We start from the raw sequence: 17,790 nt of genomic DNA on the forward strand, positions 1-17,790 counted from the left end.
CTTTCCCCATGTGCTTACTTTTAGGGTTCTGATCATCAGTCCTTCCGTGAGCTGTGAACAAAGCCGGCATTCGTCCCTAACCGTACCAGCTCCATCCTCTCCCTAGCTATAGTCCTCGAGTCTCTCTTCTTCCTGTTTGGATTCGTCTCCATGGGCTTACAGCACAGACACTGTCTTGGGATTTTCCACCATTCTTATCCAAAGGTTTCATTTTCCTAACACTTGCTTTTTACATTTTGATTTCTTTTTCCGTTAATAGGTATCGACTGCATGTATTAGTGGGGCCTGATGTGATGTTCAGCTCATGCATACAGCATGTCTGTACCAGCTTGTCTCCTCATCCCACTTTCCCTTCCGCCCACCCTAGCACTCTGGAAGTCACGATTCAACTTTGACACTTTTAAAGTTTCCACAAACGAGAGCATCCACAGGGTGGTATGGTATGCCCATTGTGTGACAGGAATCCATTCGTCTTTATGGCTATGTAACATTCAATTACACACACACACACACACACACACACACACACACACACACACACACCACCTTCCTTCACCGATTCCTGGGCAGTCAAGTTGACTCCATAGCTTAGATAACTGTAAAAAGGCACTTCGGTAAATTACACAGGCACCGGCATGCAGGTACCTGGTGTGTAGATTTGTTTCCTCTGCACATATAGCCTGAAGTGAGGTAGTTGGATCACAGGATTTTCCACAGTGGCTGAACCAACTTACATTTTTCTGCCAGCAGTGTTTGAGAGTTCTGTATCTTCACCAGCATTTACCCTTCTAACCTTTTGCCAATAACCACTTTACCGGGAATGAGATGGTACCTCACCATCGTTTTGACTTTCATTTCTCTGAAATTTAAAATTGGATATTTAAAAATACCACTGTTGGTCATTCTGCATTTCTTTATTTGAAAAATAAATGTCTGTTGGGATCCTGTGGCCATTTTTAGATGCAAATTCTTTGTGGGTTTCGTTATCTCTTGTTGCCGTTGTTACTAAGTTCTCTGAGCATCCTCTAGACTCTGGATATAAATCCTTTGGCGGGTGAACAGCGGGCGACTCCCTGGTTCTGGACCACAGGGCGTGGATGCTCGTAGAGCTGCTTCAGTGGCCTTTCTGCCAAGTTGACTTTCGTTGGTGGGGAACATGGAAATTGGAGGGAGAGGAGATGATGTAGGGGTATCTTTTCTCCAGATTGGTCCTCGCTGGGTGGACACGCCCCCTGTTTCTGACGTCAGGACTCAGCTTCCCACTCTTCCATCCTCCGGCTACTCCCACGGTCCACGAGCAGGTTCCTTGCGCTTCCGTTACTGGCTTCTTTGGGGCTGGTGAGGTAGGATACCTGTGTCCAACAGGATACACAGAGCAGGTTTCTTACCTGCCAGTAGGCAGCAAGGGACAAGATAAATCTAGAATTCATTGCTAGCCGGTTCTCCAAGGCTCGGGGGCTGTCTGAGGTAGCTAGCATAGTCATTGGTCCTAAAGGACCCCAGCAAGGCCTATCCTGGGAATTTTCTACCCAACATAACCTTCCATTTTGCAGTAAGAGGTTCATTCTGCCCAAGGTATCTGGAATCCATAGCCTATTGTTCAACTTCCTGTCCCCGCAGGTGATGGGAAGGGCCATTGTACTTTACAGGAAGTAGAGACAGACTGTGGGGAGCTAAGTGCGTAACCACTTGTGGCTTTTCTGCCTTCTCAGGGACCTGCAGCCCGCACATCTAGGTTTTATCAGGATGCTTCCTGGGAAAGGAGCTTGTTTTCGTGACTTCCTCTGCCATGGTTTTAAGTTTCCGCTCCATCATCTGTACGTCTCTGTTCTTCAGCTTTCAGCTCCTGTAAACATCGGTTGTGAGCTCACATCTCTCCATTCTTGTCGATAGCAATTGTGTGCTGACGTCCGTCCACGCCGGCCCTTTGGCCGTGTGGGTTTGAACCTCTTCTTATTGCTTGCCTGTGTTTCAGTGACACTGCCGAATGGAAAGAAGAATGGGAGTGTCAGCATGTCTGTGTGGACACTTAGCTCTTCTGCCAGAGATGTGAGATCAACTATTCTTCCTATGGATGTTTGCACGCTGTTTAAAAATGGAAGCAGTTGCAGGATGTGACTTAATTTGTCGGCCATTTATACTCTCACGGCGTTGTCTTTACACTTGACTAGGAGAGTGGAGGTGTTGAACGCTCACTTTTGTCTGCTCCTGCTAATGAAGCCATGATTATAAATATGAATTTCTTGGCTGCAAAACACTAAACGGCTTCCAGAATTGTTTTCCCTACTGAGAATTTCTAGGGATATCTCCATCTACCCAGAAGTCAGTTCTGGTCACTTTGGAATTCACTTCTTGCGAAGCCCAGACCACACAATAGCCTCACAGAGGAAATTCTAGCACACTGCTTTAACTAACAAACACCCCAGCTCCCTTCTCTAACAACCCCATCCTCTGCAGGGGGCTCCCGCTCTGAGGCCCTCTGCTCTGTCTAACTAGCCTCCTCTGACTGCTCCTTAGCCCGGATGAGCATAGCTTCCTTTGCTGTCATGATGAACGCATGCTCGAAAACTGCCAACATCTAGGCTTCCCGAGATCGATCCTGCTCCTCATACACACTTCTGTAATGCAGAAACCCCATGGGATCTTGAGATCACCCCACTGTAGACTGTGAGCCCCTCTATAGACTTCCTTCCCTCCCATGCAGATGAAAGGACACTGAAATACAGGAAGGAATTCTATTGCTTATTCCCAAAGCCACTGAATAACCAGATCCTGCCGGTAGAGACAATGGAACAGGTAGACAAAGATTAGAGATGAAAGGTCTCCAAAGGTCACACAATGTTATGGGAAGAGAAATTACAGAGTTCCTATTTATTTACTTATTTATTTATTTATTTATTTATTTTTAAAAGTATTTTTATTTATTACATAAGTACACTGTCGCTGTCTTCAGACACACCAGAAGAGGGCATCAGATCCCAGATGCCCACAGATGGTTGTGAGCCACCGTGTGGTTGCTGGGAATTGAACTCAGGACCTCTGGAAGAGCAGTCAGTGCTCTTAACCACTGAGCCATCTCTCCAGCCTCTAGTTTCTATTTATTTTTAATTTCACGCTTAAAAACAATCAACACATACATATATTAGCAATAAATAAATAAATAAATAAATAAATAAATTCTACAATCCATGATCAAATATCTTTTTTTTTTCTAAACATGGTACAGATTTCTTAGAGCAGGCAAAACAGCAGTGTCTACAAGAAGGATCTGGAAAAACAAGAGACCTTAGTCACTATTGTACTAATTCATTTAACAATCTCACTTGAAGGATGGTTCTCACAGGGTTTCTGTGTAAGTGTCATGTCTGTAAGTCCCTTATTTATCTGTATGGAGACAAAACATTTTTGTTTTCAATTTTCTGGAAATTCTGTGTTTGCCTCCCAAGACTCTCAGATCTACACAACATTAAAGTTTTAGGTGAATAGCATCAACATTTTGGTACAGCTACCATTCGTGGCGATGTTCACCTATGTTGACATACAATTTTACTATCTTTTCAATTTGTGAGTTCAGTGTTCACTCTAAGTTTCCATAAAGCTATGCATTTAATTGCTGTTAGCCATGGGGCGGCTGGATGCTGATAGGCTTAAGGAATGAATCCATTCACTCAGCAAACAGAGCTGGGTTTCTCCACACCAAGCGAGAGACACTTCTCTATTGTTGGGGCCAGGCTCTTGCCTATGAGGATTTGGCCCTGGCTCACCCAGTGGAACTTGCATACAACCATGGGGAAATGGCTAAGAAAGGATTCTACAGTAGCAAGCTGCCCTGTGGGTGTGGCCAAAAAATGCAGTGCTGAGAATCCGAAGGGCTTGAATTCCGTTAGATAGTATATCAAGGTCTGTGACTTAGGGTCTAAATCTGAAACTTACATTGTCTTGTCTAGAAGTTGTGTGTTCCATCTCTTACTCTATAACCAGCCTCTAAGAGACCTCCGTTGATCTCTACCATGTAAGGATTCCCCAATCAGGGTGATCTGTGACAAGCAGAATGTTGAGAAAAAGATGGTGAACTCCCTTCTAAGCTTAGGATACAATCGCATCATGGTTTCAGTTTTGACTGTTATGCTTCATTCTGCTTCTCTCTTGGACCATTCTGTCCAGGGAACTGAACTTTCATGTTGAGCATCCGTTACTGGGTTAGGAATTAGGTCTATAAACATTCGAGTTTGCTCCCTGCCCCCGGCCCCAAATAGGCACATTTTGAAGCCTTGGTCCCTAGATGTGGCACTGTTGGGAGGTGGTAGAACCTTTCGTGGAAGGAAGTTATGTTGTTGACGACACACCCTTGAAGATGATATTGGGATTCTGGTTCCTTCTTTTTCTCTTTGCTTACTTTCCAGCTGCCATGAGGTAAACAGCTTCCTCCGACACACTCTCCACTGTGATTCTCGAGTGACTCTTACGGTAAGTCTAAGTGTCAGAATCAGGCAGTCAGTCAGATAGATTGTGAGCACAAAGAAACCTTCCCTCCTTTAGATTTTCTTATCTCTGGTACTTCGTCGTGGTAACACAAAGCGGCCTAGTGTACTAGAGATGAGAAGTATCCCTTCTTCATAAAACAATTCAGTTGTATAGGAGAGAGGGCACTGCTGTAAAACGATGCACTCTGGTAGATGTGGACAAGCACCCCAGTGGTGCAGACGAGCCGTCTAGGGGATTCAAGATGGCTATTTTTGCTTCAGCTTCCGTTTGCTGAAGATTTGCCTTTTAAACTTTAGGAAAGAAAATAGATTCCTTTGAGGTGACTGGGGAAAAGGGAAGGAGTGGGTCTTTCAGGCAGACAGCTGTGCATATGAGGGAAGGGAATTGAGCTCAAGAATTTAGTGGAAGAAAATAACTTTTTGGCGCTTTCATTGATGGCTCCCACTGAAAACATAAAGTATGAAAAATGTGCTTTCCCTTCATATAGCTCCTTAAGATTTAAATTGTGAGAGATCACTTGAAACTCTCAGACCACTTGAGATCAACACTGTCCAGTATGGTAGCCGTCAGACACGTGTGGCTGTTCGGTTCGTGAACCATAGGTAGCCAGAATTAAAGATGCTGGAGCATAAGCTACCGAAATTTGAAGACAGACCGAAGAAAAGTAATGTCTCTCGTTAATAACTTTAACACTGAGTTGGGGAGATGACGCAGTAATGTGCTGACTGTGTAAGCTTGATCCCCAGTTTACTAATTAAAAAAAAAGAAAGCCAGGTGTGCTAATATTTATAATCTCGGTGTTGGGAAAGCAGAGACAGGGAGGGGGCTCTCGGGGGCTCTCTGACCAGCCAGCCTGGATGAATCAGTGAGTTTCAAAAACCAAGATAGACATCATTCTGAAGAACCACACTCAAGGTTGTCCTCTTGCCTACACACACATGTATATCCAAAACCACAGAAATTTGAGATGCCTTGATGGAAAAGCTTTTAACACTGTCACGTATCAGTGTGGTATTTTTAATATATTAGGTTGCACAGAACAACATCTTTTAAGATCAATTTCACCCATTTTCCCTTTTTTGCAAATGGACTACTGGGATGTTTATAACTCTACCCATGACTGTCCAGTGTGGCTATTCTTGGCACTGCTTAGTTGGCTGTGATAACATAGAGCAAAAGAGACACGGGCAAGCGTGGCCATTCCATTGGATGGAACCAAGGCATGGATAGGATCAACATAGCCTGTGGGATGCTCTTGCTCACTCTGAGCTGAATGGTGCGGCTTGAGGTCTAGGGGAAAGGCAGCTGGGGAAGGGACATGTCAAGGTTCTGAATCCAGAACAGAGTTCCCCTAGTGCTAGGCAGCAGCCTCAGACATACAAGTCTAACATACACGCCATCTTGGTACCTACTGTGTGAGAATGTTTCTATCATGCCGCTTCCCACACCCTGAACTGATTCAGTTCGGAACTGTGCAGAGAACCTTCAGCTTTTGTCTCCCAGCATTCCCCACTTGCCTTTGGTTGCCCATATTCAACTGCAGCCCCACAATATTAAGTGGAACATTTCAGAAATAAAGAATCCATAAACTGTAGCAAATTTTATTGCAGCACATTATCATAATGTTTCTGTTTCCTTATTAGTTATTGTAAATCTTGTTATACCTAACTGATAAATCAAAGTTCATCATAAGTGTGTGTGGTGTGTGTGTATATGTATATATATACACATATATATGCATGTGCATGTATATATATACACATATATATGCATATATATGTATGTATATACGTATGTATGAAAAATATCAGTTCGTGTGTGTGTGTGTTTTTTCAGCATCTGTAGGACACTTTAGGAAGTATCTCACATGGATGGATGGTAGCTGATTTTTTTTTGCATGAAGGGAGGGGAGAAAATGGACTTCGCTAAGAGGAAGGGGAGTACCTTGCATACTGGATAACAAAGGGAAGGTCTGGTTTACTGCCTAAATCTAGCTTGCATGTCCAATTAAGTGTAGGAATCTATTGATTTTCCGCCTGCTGCATGATTTGAGGTCTCTGCTGGGTGAGTTTTGGGGTTTACCCACTGGCTGTTTAATTTCCTGATGTTACCTGACTGTATTGGTCTGTGTGAGGCAAAAAGAGCTTCTGAGATCCAAACAGTCTATCCCTCAGAGAGTGACAAGGTCAGCTGCTGAAGGCTATCCCAGCCCTTGACCATGCTTGGTTACTGTGCCGAGACCCTGGTTCTGTTCTAGTCATTGTTGAGTGCCCTGGCCAATAGCTGCCACTTGTCTCTGTGAGTTTTTGTCTTACTGGTTAACTAGTTTCTTGGTCAGAAAAGTCAGGGTGCTCTTGGATTCGTCCTGGAACATTTTTAGAGTGCACGTGAATAAGAACATTGTGTCTTTCAGGCAGAAAGCACTTTGCTGAGGATAATTGACTGTGTTCCAGGACTACCTGTAAAACAGAAACATTGTAACAGAAGAGAACACTGCCCGGTGCTGGGAATGCTGTCCCGGACAGAGGTGAGCCTGGGCTCTCTAAATTACTCCAAAGAGCTCATCTATCTGAGATCTGAGTTACTGCCACACAAAAGAGCTAGGAAGACTTCTAATGGGAGACGTAACATTGTGGAGTCTTAGAGACTAACTCTGCAGGAGCTTAAACAATGATGGTGCATTGTCTCTTACCTTAGGAACACTCCGGGTGTCAGCAAGGTTGGTGTCGTCTCATGACAGGGAAGAGCATCTTTTCCAAAACTCTTTGCTGGGTCCTGGTTGTTTGCTGAGGGTCTTTGGCGTTTACTGACCTGCTACCTGTCTTCATTCTCTTGGCGCCACCCTTCTCGCCCCTGATTTGGTATACAGCCAAGAATGACCTTGAAGTTCATCTTCCTGTCCCCACCTCTCCTCCGGAGTATTGGGATTGTGGATATGACTCACCATACCCACTTATATGCAGTGCTGGGAATCGAACCCCAGGCTTGGATACATGCTAGGGAAGCACTCTATCAACTGAGCTACATCCCCAGTCCCCAAGGAAAATGGTAAATGCTCTTAATAAAAACAAGAGGTCATTAGAATTCTATTTTTCAATAATATTTTTGTTTATTTGTTTGTTTGTTTCTCAAGATAGGATTTTTCTTCATAGCCTGGAACTTGCTCTGTAGCTCTGGCTGGCCTGGAATTCAGAGGTTCATTTGTCTTTGCCTCCCGAGTGCTGGGATTAAAGTTGGGTGCCCCCACTATCCGACTCAATCAGCTTTTTATTTGAGAATAATTTTAGTTTTAAAGAAAAGTTGCAAAAGGAATATTATGTTTTAATGAGGTGAGCATTTACATGGCCACAGCTCCTTTGTCACAACTCCATGTCAACACTGGTGCAAACGATGAGCTGAATGGGTACCCTTTGCAAAGAGCTAATTAATTTCTCAATTAATGTTCCAGAATTCAGTCCAGGGCTTTATGATACATCAAGGTATCACAGTACATTATTAGTCCCGTCTGGTCTGGACTGTGACAATTCCTTTTTTGTGGTTTTGTTTTGTTTTGGTTTTTTGGAAAGCTCTTATTATGTGGGTCAGGTGGTCTAAACTGTATAGCCTTGGCTGACCTTGAACTTATGACAGTCTTTCCACTTCAGCCCAAGAATTAAGATTACCGAGTCACCACACCACGAGTCACCACAATGGGCGATCATCATAACAATTTATAAATAAATCAGGGACAATAGATCATAACAATATTTATAAATCAAGGACACTCTGAGTATGGAGGTTGGCTTTCTCCCCCAAAGTTTATTGTCAAACCATGAAGACTTGAGACCTAGATGACTTCATATGAGGCAGGGCATGCCATCTAGGGCTTTCTCAAAGTGTAGAATCTAACACCATGGAAAAACACCATCTATCTCTCATCTCAGCAGTCATGCGTTAAGCTGGGAGCCCAAGGGACAACAGCCACTGTTAGATTAATGAGAAATAAACTCTACCACATATAAAACCTGACAGCTAGAAAGCAGATCTGTCAGAACTCTAGGGGCTGGGGAAAGGAGAAACAGAGTTTCCCGTGAGAACCAGTTACCCCGTCCCCCACCCCAGCACCCCTCCCTCCACCATGAGCATTTTGTCAGAAGTCACACTACTTATATGGGCTGATAAAGTTCTTGAAATAAAAAGATAGTTCAAAAAATATCCTAGACTAATATCACCACCAAGCATATTTTGTGTTTAGATTTACATATATCTCAAAATATAATGTCTTGGAACAAAAGTATATATACAATGGATTTTTAAAAACTTTGTGGCTGAACAGACTAATAAAGAAAATAGTGAATGAAGAACCAGAAGATTGACCTAAACAAATCCATTCATGCATGATCCCCCGAGACAGAGTTGGAAAACATGAAAGAAAGGTTAAGAAAGAGAGCGAGCATGCACTGAGGTGTGCCTGATGAAACAATTGTAGTGATGGGTGCTAGCTAGCCACAGGTGGCTATGACAGGGGGAGTCACCTGTTTAACTGCTCTCTAGTCAGTGTTCCAGAAGGGGATAATTAAATGGGATAGAGGCACAGTCCAAGAGATAATAGCTGAGAATTTTCCAGAATTAATCAGTCATACTACTACTTATCCTAGAAATTCATGAAGTTGTCTGTTTTCTGTTTCTGTGACAAAATACCCAAGTCAGGGTAACAGTTCTAGAGAGTCAAGGTATTTAGAGGGTCACCAACATCACTTCAGCTCTGGTGATGACCTCATGGCTAAGGTACATTGCAAAAGCACACATGTGAAAAAAAAATCATATCTTTAAATAGGGAGCCAGAGGACCATGGTTCCTTTCAAAGTCACACCCTCAAACCTACCTACCTACAGGTTCCACCAGCAATTGGGGCTACTGTCGTGGAAGTCATTAGTGATACATGCAAACCCTGTCTGAACCATAGCATTCCCACAGTCTAAATCAGAGGATTACAAATAAAGGACAGATGGAGCCTTTGAAAGCAAACTGCAGGGAAAAAAGTGGAGAGATAGTTACAAAGTAGCCAGCCAAGAGACTGGCCAGGAGCTCGTTACAAGGTAGCCAATGAGAAGGCCAGGAGAGAGTTACAAGGTAGCCAGCGAGAGGACTAGAACACCTGCTAGGGAAATGAGGAGCTGATTGATCAACTGATCCGAGTTTTGCGCTCTCTCTCTCTCTCTCTCTCTCTCTCTCTCTCTCTCTCTCTCTCTCTCTCTCTCTCTCTCTGTGTGTGTGTGTTCATCTGTCTGTGTTTTTCTATTTGTCTGTGTGCTCACTGTGTAGAGGCCAGAGGTCAATGTCAAATACATTCCCTAATTCTTTTCCACCTTGTGTTTTGAGACATGGTCTCTCATGAAACCTGGAGCTCCCCAAGTCAGCTAGATTAGCTGACCAACAAGTCCCAAGGAAGTCTCCAGGAGTCTCCTCTCCCTGGGATTCCCAGCCATGTTACCTGTGGGGCAAATGGACTGCACTAACAGACTCAGACCCTGGGGAAATCTCTGAATTGAGAACATCAAGCATAGAGCTAGTCCCCTTCAAAGCTACCTGATTTGGAACACAGAACCATGACACCCAACTGAGAGGATCATGACAATTGGTCACATAGTACAAAAACCTGGAGTTCTCCATGCTAATAAGGCCCCGGGTGTTCAGCCAACAAGCTTCCCTTCCTGGACTTTTCCTTCCCGAAAAAGGTATCTAATCTCTGGTTCAACCTGAGTAAATTTACCTCCACCATCAAATAAAGCAATTTGGATAAGCTAAGACCATCTCCTTCATCAAAGATGGCCATGGGGTGGGGCAGGGGTGGGTGCTGTCATCAAAAAGATCCTTGCCTAAATCTTCCGGAGAAGGCCCTCTCTCTTTTAGTCCCTCTATACTTCCAGATCTCATTCAGAACCAAACTGGACCCCTTCCCCCAGCCCCAGGCCCGGGGTCAGCCTTCCCCTTCCTGCCTGGTGTGTAGATGCCCTGAGAGAAACCACAGACCCTCAGACTTCATCCCAGTGATTTGCCAGCAGTGCCTGGGTACACAGGAGACTGGGCATCACAGCATCTGTCTCAGAGTCTGCTGTTTCTCACCTGGGTAAGCATGACTGGGACCCCTATTATATGGGCTGTGTTCTGCCTCCCCTGAACAGCTTGCCCAGCACCCCAGTGGCAAGCAGAACACACAGCTAAGTAGTGCTCCAGTACCTGACTGTTATGCTGAAGCTGGGATTGAACTCGGGTCCTCTGCTTGTGCAGGAAGTACCTCGCCAACTGAGCCCATCCCCCGGCTCCTCATGAGTACAGGTCATCTATAATGGTGACAGTTCCTAGGCAGGGGAGTCATAGCAAAGGTACAGTCAGGGAAAACCAGTCAGGGAAAACCAGTCAATTCACAATACTTTATCCTGTTGAGAGGGAGGGGAAACAGGAAAGAACAGGATTGATCTGAGTGTGTTAGTGTACGCTGTTATCCCAGCACCTAGGAGGCAGGGGTTACAATGTCGAGGACAGCCTGGGCTACATGGTGAGACTCCATCTCAAAAGTATAAAACAAACAAACAAAAATTGAGCAAGGATGAAACAAAGGCAAACCACAAGTTTACCACAAATAGACTGCCATTAAGGAAACTTCTGGAAGATTTCCTACTGATAGAAGGGAAATTATGTCAAATGAAAGATCAGAGAGAGAGAGAGAGAGAGAGAGAGAGAGAGAGAGAGAGAGAGAGAGAGAGGAGTGATGGGGAAAGATGCAGATAAATATAAGAACAGCCTTTAGCTTCTGTGGGAAAGATGGCAGGGGAAATGAAAAGATTACAAAGCAAGAACATTTAAGTAGTGAGAGGACCGATCTGAGCTGCAGACAGGAGCTGTAGTCCTTACCTGTTTTCAAGGGAATGGTGGTCACTAAGGAGACACTAAAGACTAACTCACAAAGAGCTAGAGACTAAAACAGAGTGGAGAAGCAAAGTAGCGAGAACCCGTGCCAGAAAAAAGGATACAGTTGAGCAGTATGGATATCAAATATGGACAATGGGACCAGCCTGAAGATGGAGAACAGACCTTTCCAGGGAGTATGGAATACTGTTGCATGCTGGAAATTGGAAAAACCACAGTACCGTTGTTCCAAAAGATTGGACTCAGGAATGGAATACAGGTCCTCACATGGACAAGGCCCTTTGATTCATCTCCAGCATTGCAAATAGATGATTAGAATTTACACACGGATCTCAGCACACAAATACATTTAGAAACAGCATAATGACTTAGTTTAAAAAGGTTTTCTTTATATCTGCTTGTTCTATTTATGTGTGAGTGTTTTGTCTACCTGTATGTCTGTGTACCACCTTCATGGCTGGTGGCTATGGAAGCCTGAGGAGGTGTCAGATCCCCTGGAGCTGGAGTTACAGAAGCCACTATATGGTTCCTGGAAAGCAAGTCTGGGGCCCTCTGCAGGAGCAATACATGTTCTTAGCCACTGACCCATTGCTTCTACCTCTCACCTACTTGTATTTGGAACACAGGTACATACGCATTCACGTGTGCTTCCAAATAAATTACGTGGCATAAGAGAAATCTCAATGACAGCATGAAAGTACTGAATGGTGCTGAACATTTTAAAGCCCAAAGCTGCAAATGCAGTTACGCAAGGATTTATAAAGTCAGTGGTCACAGTCACAAGGCAGGAAGGGCCATAAGTAAACAGAGCATCAAACCGAGAAGATAGAAAATATATAGGAAAATGAATCACTCCACAGAGGAGGGAGAGAAGAACACATCTCTCCTGATATGACACGTCGTGGTTATGTCATTCAACAAGTATCCATTACGTGCTTTGGACAGTATGAAAAGGAGACAAAAATCCCTAACCCTCAAACTTCCTTTCTCATGGGGGAGTAGTTAGCATATGAGGGAATGAATGAATGCTATAATTTCAAGTCATTATCAATCATTAATGGTAAAGAAGTTCAACTGAAAAAGTATAGAGCATATTTTATACTGTGGCTGTCTTCCAAGGACAGGAACCTGGGTCGCCATTAGGAAATATAAAAAGCCCACATCCTGCATGATAGAATGATGTCGGACTCTCCGTGATTACTTTCCTGCAAACGGCCATTTGTGGTCTGAGCAGGGCTCTCAATTGGGACGTTGCCAATCTGAACCAAAGGATGAATCTCCCTAAGATTGCCTCCAGAAATTCATTTGGAACCTTTTGCCAATTCTAATTCTCAGGCTGTCCTCCAATTTGTGTCTTCATATTTCTTCTGGATGTCCTGACCTCCTAGATGCCCACCAGCCTTCTTAGGCCCTGACCATGGTCTTTCATGTCCTTCAAACAACTGTCAGGCTTAGTCCTAGTCTTCCAAAGGCCTGGTGGGATAGACAGATGTTGAAGAGGAAGTCACAGAGCCTGATCAGGCATTCAGCTCTGTCTTTATGTGGAAGTGTGGTTGTCAGTGAGAGGTCTGCAGGAACTTCCAGTGCTCTGGATCTCGTGATCTCTAGGGATCCTGAAAACCTACCACTCTGAAACAATGTACAACATACCCATTTTTCTAATGTTAACTGTACCCACAAAAAACATGGATCTCTGAGCCTTTCAGGTCATGTAGGATGGTGAGAAGGAGGGGTGAAGGTGCCACATGAGGAGACACATGACTTCTAGCAGGGTGGCACCACTAAGGGCAGTTGAGGTTGGGGAAGTTAGCAAGCACTTATAGAGAGAGTGATGTTCCAGGAGGATTTGAAGGCCACGGGATGAGTTCAGTAAGTAATGGAGAGGCTCTTCCAGACAAGAGATCTGGATGAACAACATCAAGGAGATGAGAAACGGAGACCGTAGAAATTAGTAGGTGAGAGAGTGTCAGTGCCGAGTCGAGTCCTGATAGATCCTGTGTTGTGACTTGACCGTAGAATGTCCCCTATAGGCTCACGTGTTTGAACAACTGGTCTCCAGCTGGAGGCACTGTTTTAGTAGGCAGGGTCTGTGGAAGAAGTGGCTTGCCTGGAAGACTGGCCCTGAGAAGGATAGCCTGGTCCTGCTTCTTGCTGAGTTCACTGCTGTCTGAGATGCTAAGATGTGAGGAACAAGTTAGGCAGCAAGCTACCATGACCACGAATGGAGCTCTTATGCCTACACCTTCCCCACTGGGATGGACTGTATCTCTTTGAATCACGAGCCAAAATAAGCGACCCCTCCTCCCTCAAGCTGCTTCTGCTGTGGTTTTTGGTAAGATCCATAGGAAGTTTTGCCAACGGGGCAGCTAAGCACATCAAACTCTGCTTTCATGCCAGATGTATACTGTGTGCTTCAAATACTTCAAACGGCATCTTTACCAAGTTGATTCCGTAAGCTTTATTTAGTTTCACCCTAATCCTCAGTTTACAGATGACGAAACCAAATCTCAGGGGGGAATTCTACAGGGGTGAAGCCGGAGCTCAAATGCTGATCTAACCGTAGCTCTAACTGATACCAGGAATAGAAAATTCAACCAGGCTGCTGCGGAGAAAGAAGAGTGAGCTGGGGACCTGGGGAGGGAGAGAGTCAGCAGATGTGAGAAGCGCTGTGTCTGTGACACAGGAAGTCGCGAATCGGGCGACTCTGGTGGTTTAGTGCCTCTTAGGAGGCAAAATGTTCATAATGAAAGTTCTGCTTGACAGATGATAATGGCCCTAGAGGGAAGCATGAAGAAAGACAAGTGTGTGTACTCTGCATTATCCGAAGTGCAGTTACTGGAGAAAGCCGAAATGACATGAGGCTTGTCACTCTGTCCCTAGGGGCGGTGGCCTGTGGAGTGTACAGTGACAGACTGGTAAGCTGGCATTGAAAGACTGAGTGTACACACACACACACACACACACACACACACACACACACACACACAGAGTTGTACATTTGCTGACTTCATAAGGTAAACACTCCTCCCATGCATGACCCATTCACTGGCCTTGCGTTTGGGAGAGATGTGCATACTCAGCCCCTAAGTCTCTCTGGCGTGTCTCAGCCATTCTGAGGAAGGCCTTACAGCAGACCTTGATGTGCACAGATACCACAAGTGTGGTGAACTCACATACTCATTAGCTGCATTCCTGACATGATGTTTCTCCTCCTCTTCTTGAAAAAATTTGTTGGAACTTAAGGAGAGATATTTATTAAGGAGATAGAGATAGAGATAGAGATAGATAGATAGAGAGAGAGAGAGAGAGAGCGCGAACACAAAGGATAGAGATCTAGACCACTCCCAATGTCTGCATGAATACACTCAAGTCATGTTGAACAATTAAGCCTGCCTCTGGGTCATCTCTTCCTTCAATGTTGTTTCCCCTCAAAGATAGGAGGTATGTCTATAGGACATAGAAGGTGTGGCTTGCAGCAATCCGTTTATTAGCTACATGGCTTCAGACTAGCTACTTAGCTTCCCTCTACCTTAGTATTCTCATCTGTAAAATGGGGACATTTAATTTAGCAACCTGACAGGGCTGATGTGAGAGCTACAATGTTATACTCCAAATGGTGCCAACCACATAGGAAGTGTCAGATGAGTGTCGTCACCACCATCACCATCGTCTAATTATTACTCCTTCTTGCTTCCTTTTAACGGAGGTGGGAGCTACAATTAGCACGCACAAGCTACAACTTATTTTCATGCTTTAAAATTATCCCATGTTTAAAATAACTCCTCAATTTGAATATCGCCTAAATATAACTTCCTCTGTCTTGCAGTTCAGCTTCTACTATTGCAGCTCAAGTAGTCTGACCATTTGGTAAGAGCATTTGGGGAGGTGGGTGTCTTCATGAAGATCGGAAAGTTCAGCCTTATTGACTAGATGTCCGTCTCCGTCCATTTCCTGTGACAGTGATGGTCCAGGGGACAAACCAGATAAATTAAGTCTACTGGCGACCTCCAGGCTGTATCCAGCTAGTAGCTTCATTATTGTTTGCCTCCTAGGCCTTGTGATTCTTTTTCTAAGCTAGAGCCACAGACGGTTTAATGGGCTTTGCAGAGGTCTGTCCTCACCCCCGAAAAGCTGTTGTGGGATGACCCTAGCAAGCAGCAGATAGCCTGGAGACTGCCATCTGGGAGAAAGAGCTAGTGAGCAGCAGAGACTTAACTCCCTTCTGAAGAAATAATCGAGAGTATTCTCCCTGTAGAAAAGCACAGTAACGGAGTCCTAGTCAAACTCACAAGGTTCTCCATGGGCAGCAGAGACCCCAGGGACGTCAAGGAGAGCGAATACTGTTCTCCTGCCTTTGATGGAACCAAACAGAGCAATCGATGCTTCATGATTTTCATAAACTGGTAGGTGTGGGTAGGACTTGTGGGTAGGCAGAGTTACCACCACACTCTGCTGCTGTGGGCCAGAGGCACATGCTCATGAGGAGTCTGCACTTCCAGATTACAATCCAGGATTTTGGGGGGATCATTTTATCACTGAAGTCCATGCTGTATTTTCCTTCGAGATGTTCAAGGGGGGGAAATGACTGGTGTTTAGTTCTCAGAGAGTAGTCAAGCTTCTAAGTAAAGCCACCTCTCCATCCCCTGTCACATGTCCCTGTAAGACCCCACTTCCACCTTCTCCCTGCCTTTTCTCCCATAGGGGGACCAGCAGACACCTGAGCTCCTGGTGGAGGATTCTAGTAGCTCCAGATGAATCCTGAGGCAGCAGGATCTTTGGCTCTCAAGAACAATCTAGAACATGTTCACCTGAAGGTGCATCTGCTGTGGGAAGGAAGGCTCCCGAGTCCAATGTGGGTAGATCCTGAAGAAGACTCCAGAGACAGGGTGTTGAGGAAGGAGAGGTGTCTACATAAGCTCCCCCATGAAGCAGAGAGCCCTGAGGTGATGAAGAGGGAGTGACTAATGACAGGAGTATTTCCCAGCCTCACCCTGCCTTCATCACTGGGATGCTAAGCCCAGGCTTTAAGGAACAGATCCACTTAAAGGTCCTTGGGGTTCAGAAAAGTCTAGCTTGGACCGCACTGAAAAGATAGAATTGGAAACAGGCAGCCCCTATTCAAATTCACTTTGTATGCAGCAGACTGCCCTATTTTGGACTGGTGCTCAGAGGAGCACCAGCCGTGGATGGCTGATCTTCTATCCAGTGTGGTAGAAAGAATGCCCGTTCTCCAGCCTACTCATAGCTAGAAGCACTTCCACACTCCCCAGGATTGGAGACACACTCTGGGCCTAACACAGGACCTCTCTGTATTATTAGGATACATGTCCCTCGAGATACCTAGTTATATTTGATGCTTGATTCTCCTGCACAGTGCCCCTGTACTGAGGACCAGCTTCCTGGGGGACATTCTTGTTTTTCAGACAGTTCATTTCTACTACATAAGGTGGTTTTCAGCCCCACCATTCCCTCAGTTGTTGTCTGATCAGTGGAGGACAGAACATACCAGTGCTCGACTATGAAACAGATGTCTAGTGACTGGAGGCATGTGGCTCATTCCCTCATGTCTTCTCTTAACCAGGAATCCGGTTGCCCATTTGATTTGGTTTAGCTTGGATGTAAGTTCTCTCACCACGCTGCAGTTCTCCCTAGGCTATGTTGCTGGTGGGATAGCAATATTAGCAACACGTACATCACCGTGACCGAAATGCTTGTGCTGCCCAAGGTGTCAGAATTTAAAATAAAGATGGGAACAAACCTCTGGCAATGTCTTGTAAGTGAACTTCTAGATTAGATTAATGTAGATGAGAAGACCTACTCTAAATGTAGGCAGTACCAGTCCACGGACTAGAGTCCCGAGCTTGATAAAGAGAAGGAAACAGGGCTGGACAGATGGCTCCATGGTTAAGAGCATTTGCTGCCACTGCAAGGGGTCAAGGTATTGTTCAAATCACCTACATGGTGGCTCACAACCACCTGTAACTTCCAGAGAATCTAACACCCTCTTCTGACCTCTACAGGCATCAGGCACATACAGTGCACATACATACATGCAGGCAAAATATTCAAACACATGATGATGATGAGGAGGAGGAGGAGGATGAGGAGGAGGAGGGAAGTACACTGAAGAGGAGAGGGGAGGAAGAGAAGGAAAGAGAGGAGGAGGAGGAGGGAGAGGAGGAGGAAGGAGAGGATGGAGAGGAGGAGGGGGAGGAGAGGAGGGAGAGGAAGAGGAGGGAGAGGAGAAGGAAGAGAGGAGAAGAAGGAGGGAAAGGAGGGAAGGAGGAGGAGGATGGAGAGGAGGGAGAGGAGGAGGAGGGAGAGGAGAAGGAAGGAGGGGATGGAGAGGAGGAGGGGGAGGAGAGGAGGGAGAGGAAGAGGAGGGAGAGGAGAAGG

At 45.1% G+C, this 17,790-nt stretch overlaps 1 long non-coding RNA gene across 11 annotated transcripts; it reads left to right on the forward strand.

The window, feature by feature from the left end:
- The first annotated feature begins 724 nt into the window (after window positions 1-724).
- LOC134482698 (uncharacterized) lies at window positions 725-17,487 on the forward strand. Of its 11 annotated transcripts, none has more exons than XR_010059136.1 (6): window positions 725-1,575; window positions 4,404-4,467; window positions 6,899-7,012; window positions 15,221-15,261; window positions 15,650-15,797; window positions 16,096-17,481. It is a non-coding gene; the product is annotated as an uncharacterized LOC134482698 (long non-coding RNA). The 11 variants fall into 11 exon arrangements; XR_010059133.1 differs by having other exon boundaries at window positions 726-1,575; window positions 4,973-7,012; XR_010059130.1 differs by having other exon boundaries at window positions 727-1,343; window positions 4,973-7,012.
- Window positions 17,488-17,790: the final 303 nt, after the last annotated feature.

This window comes from Rattus norvegicus, chromosome 17 (genome assembly GCF_036323735.1).
Source record: "Rattus norvegicus strain BN/NHsdMcwi chromosome 17, GRCr8, whole genome shotgun sequence".
Classification (NCBI taxonomy): Eukaryota; Metazoa; Chordata; class Mammalia; order Rodentia; family Muridae; genus Rattus; species Rattus norvegicus.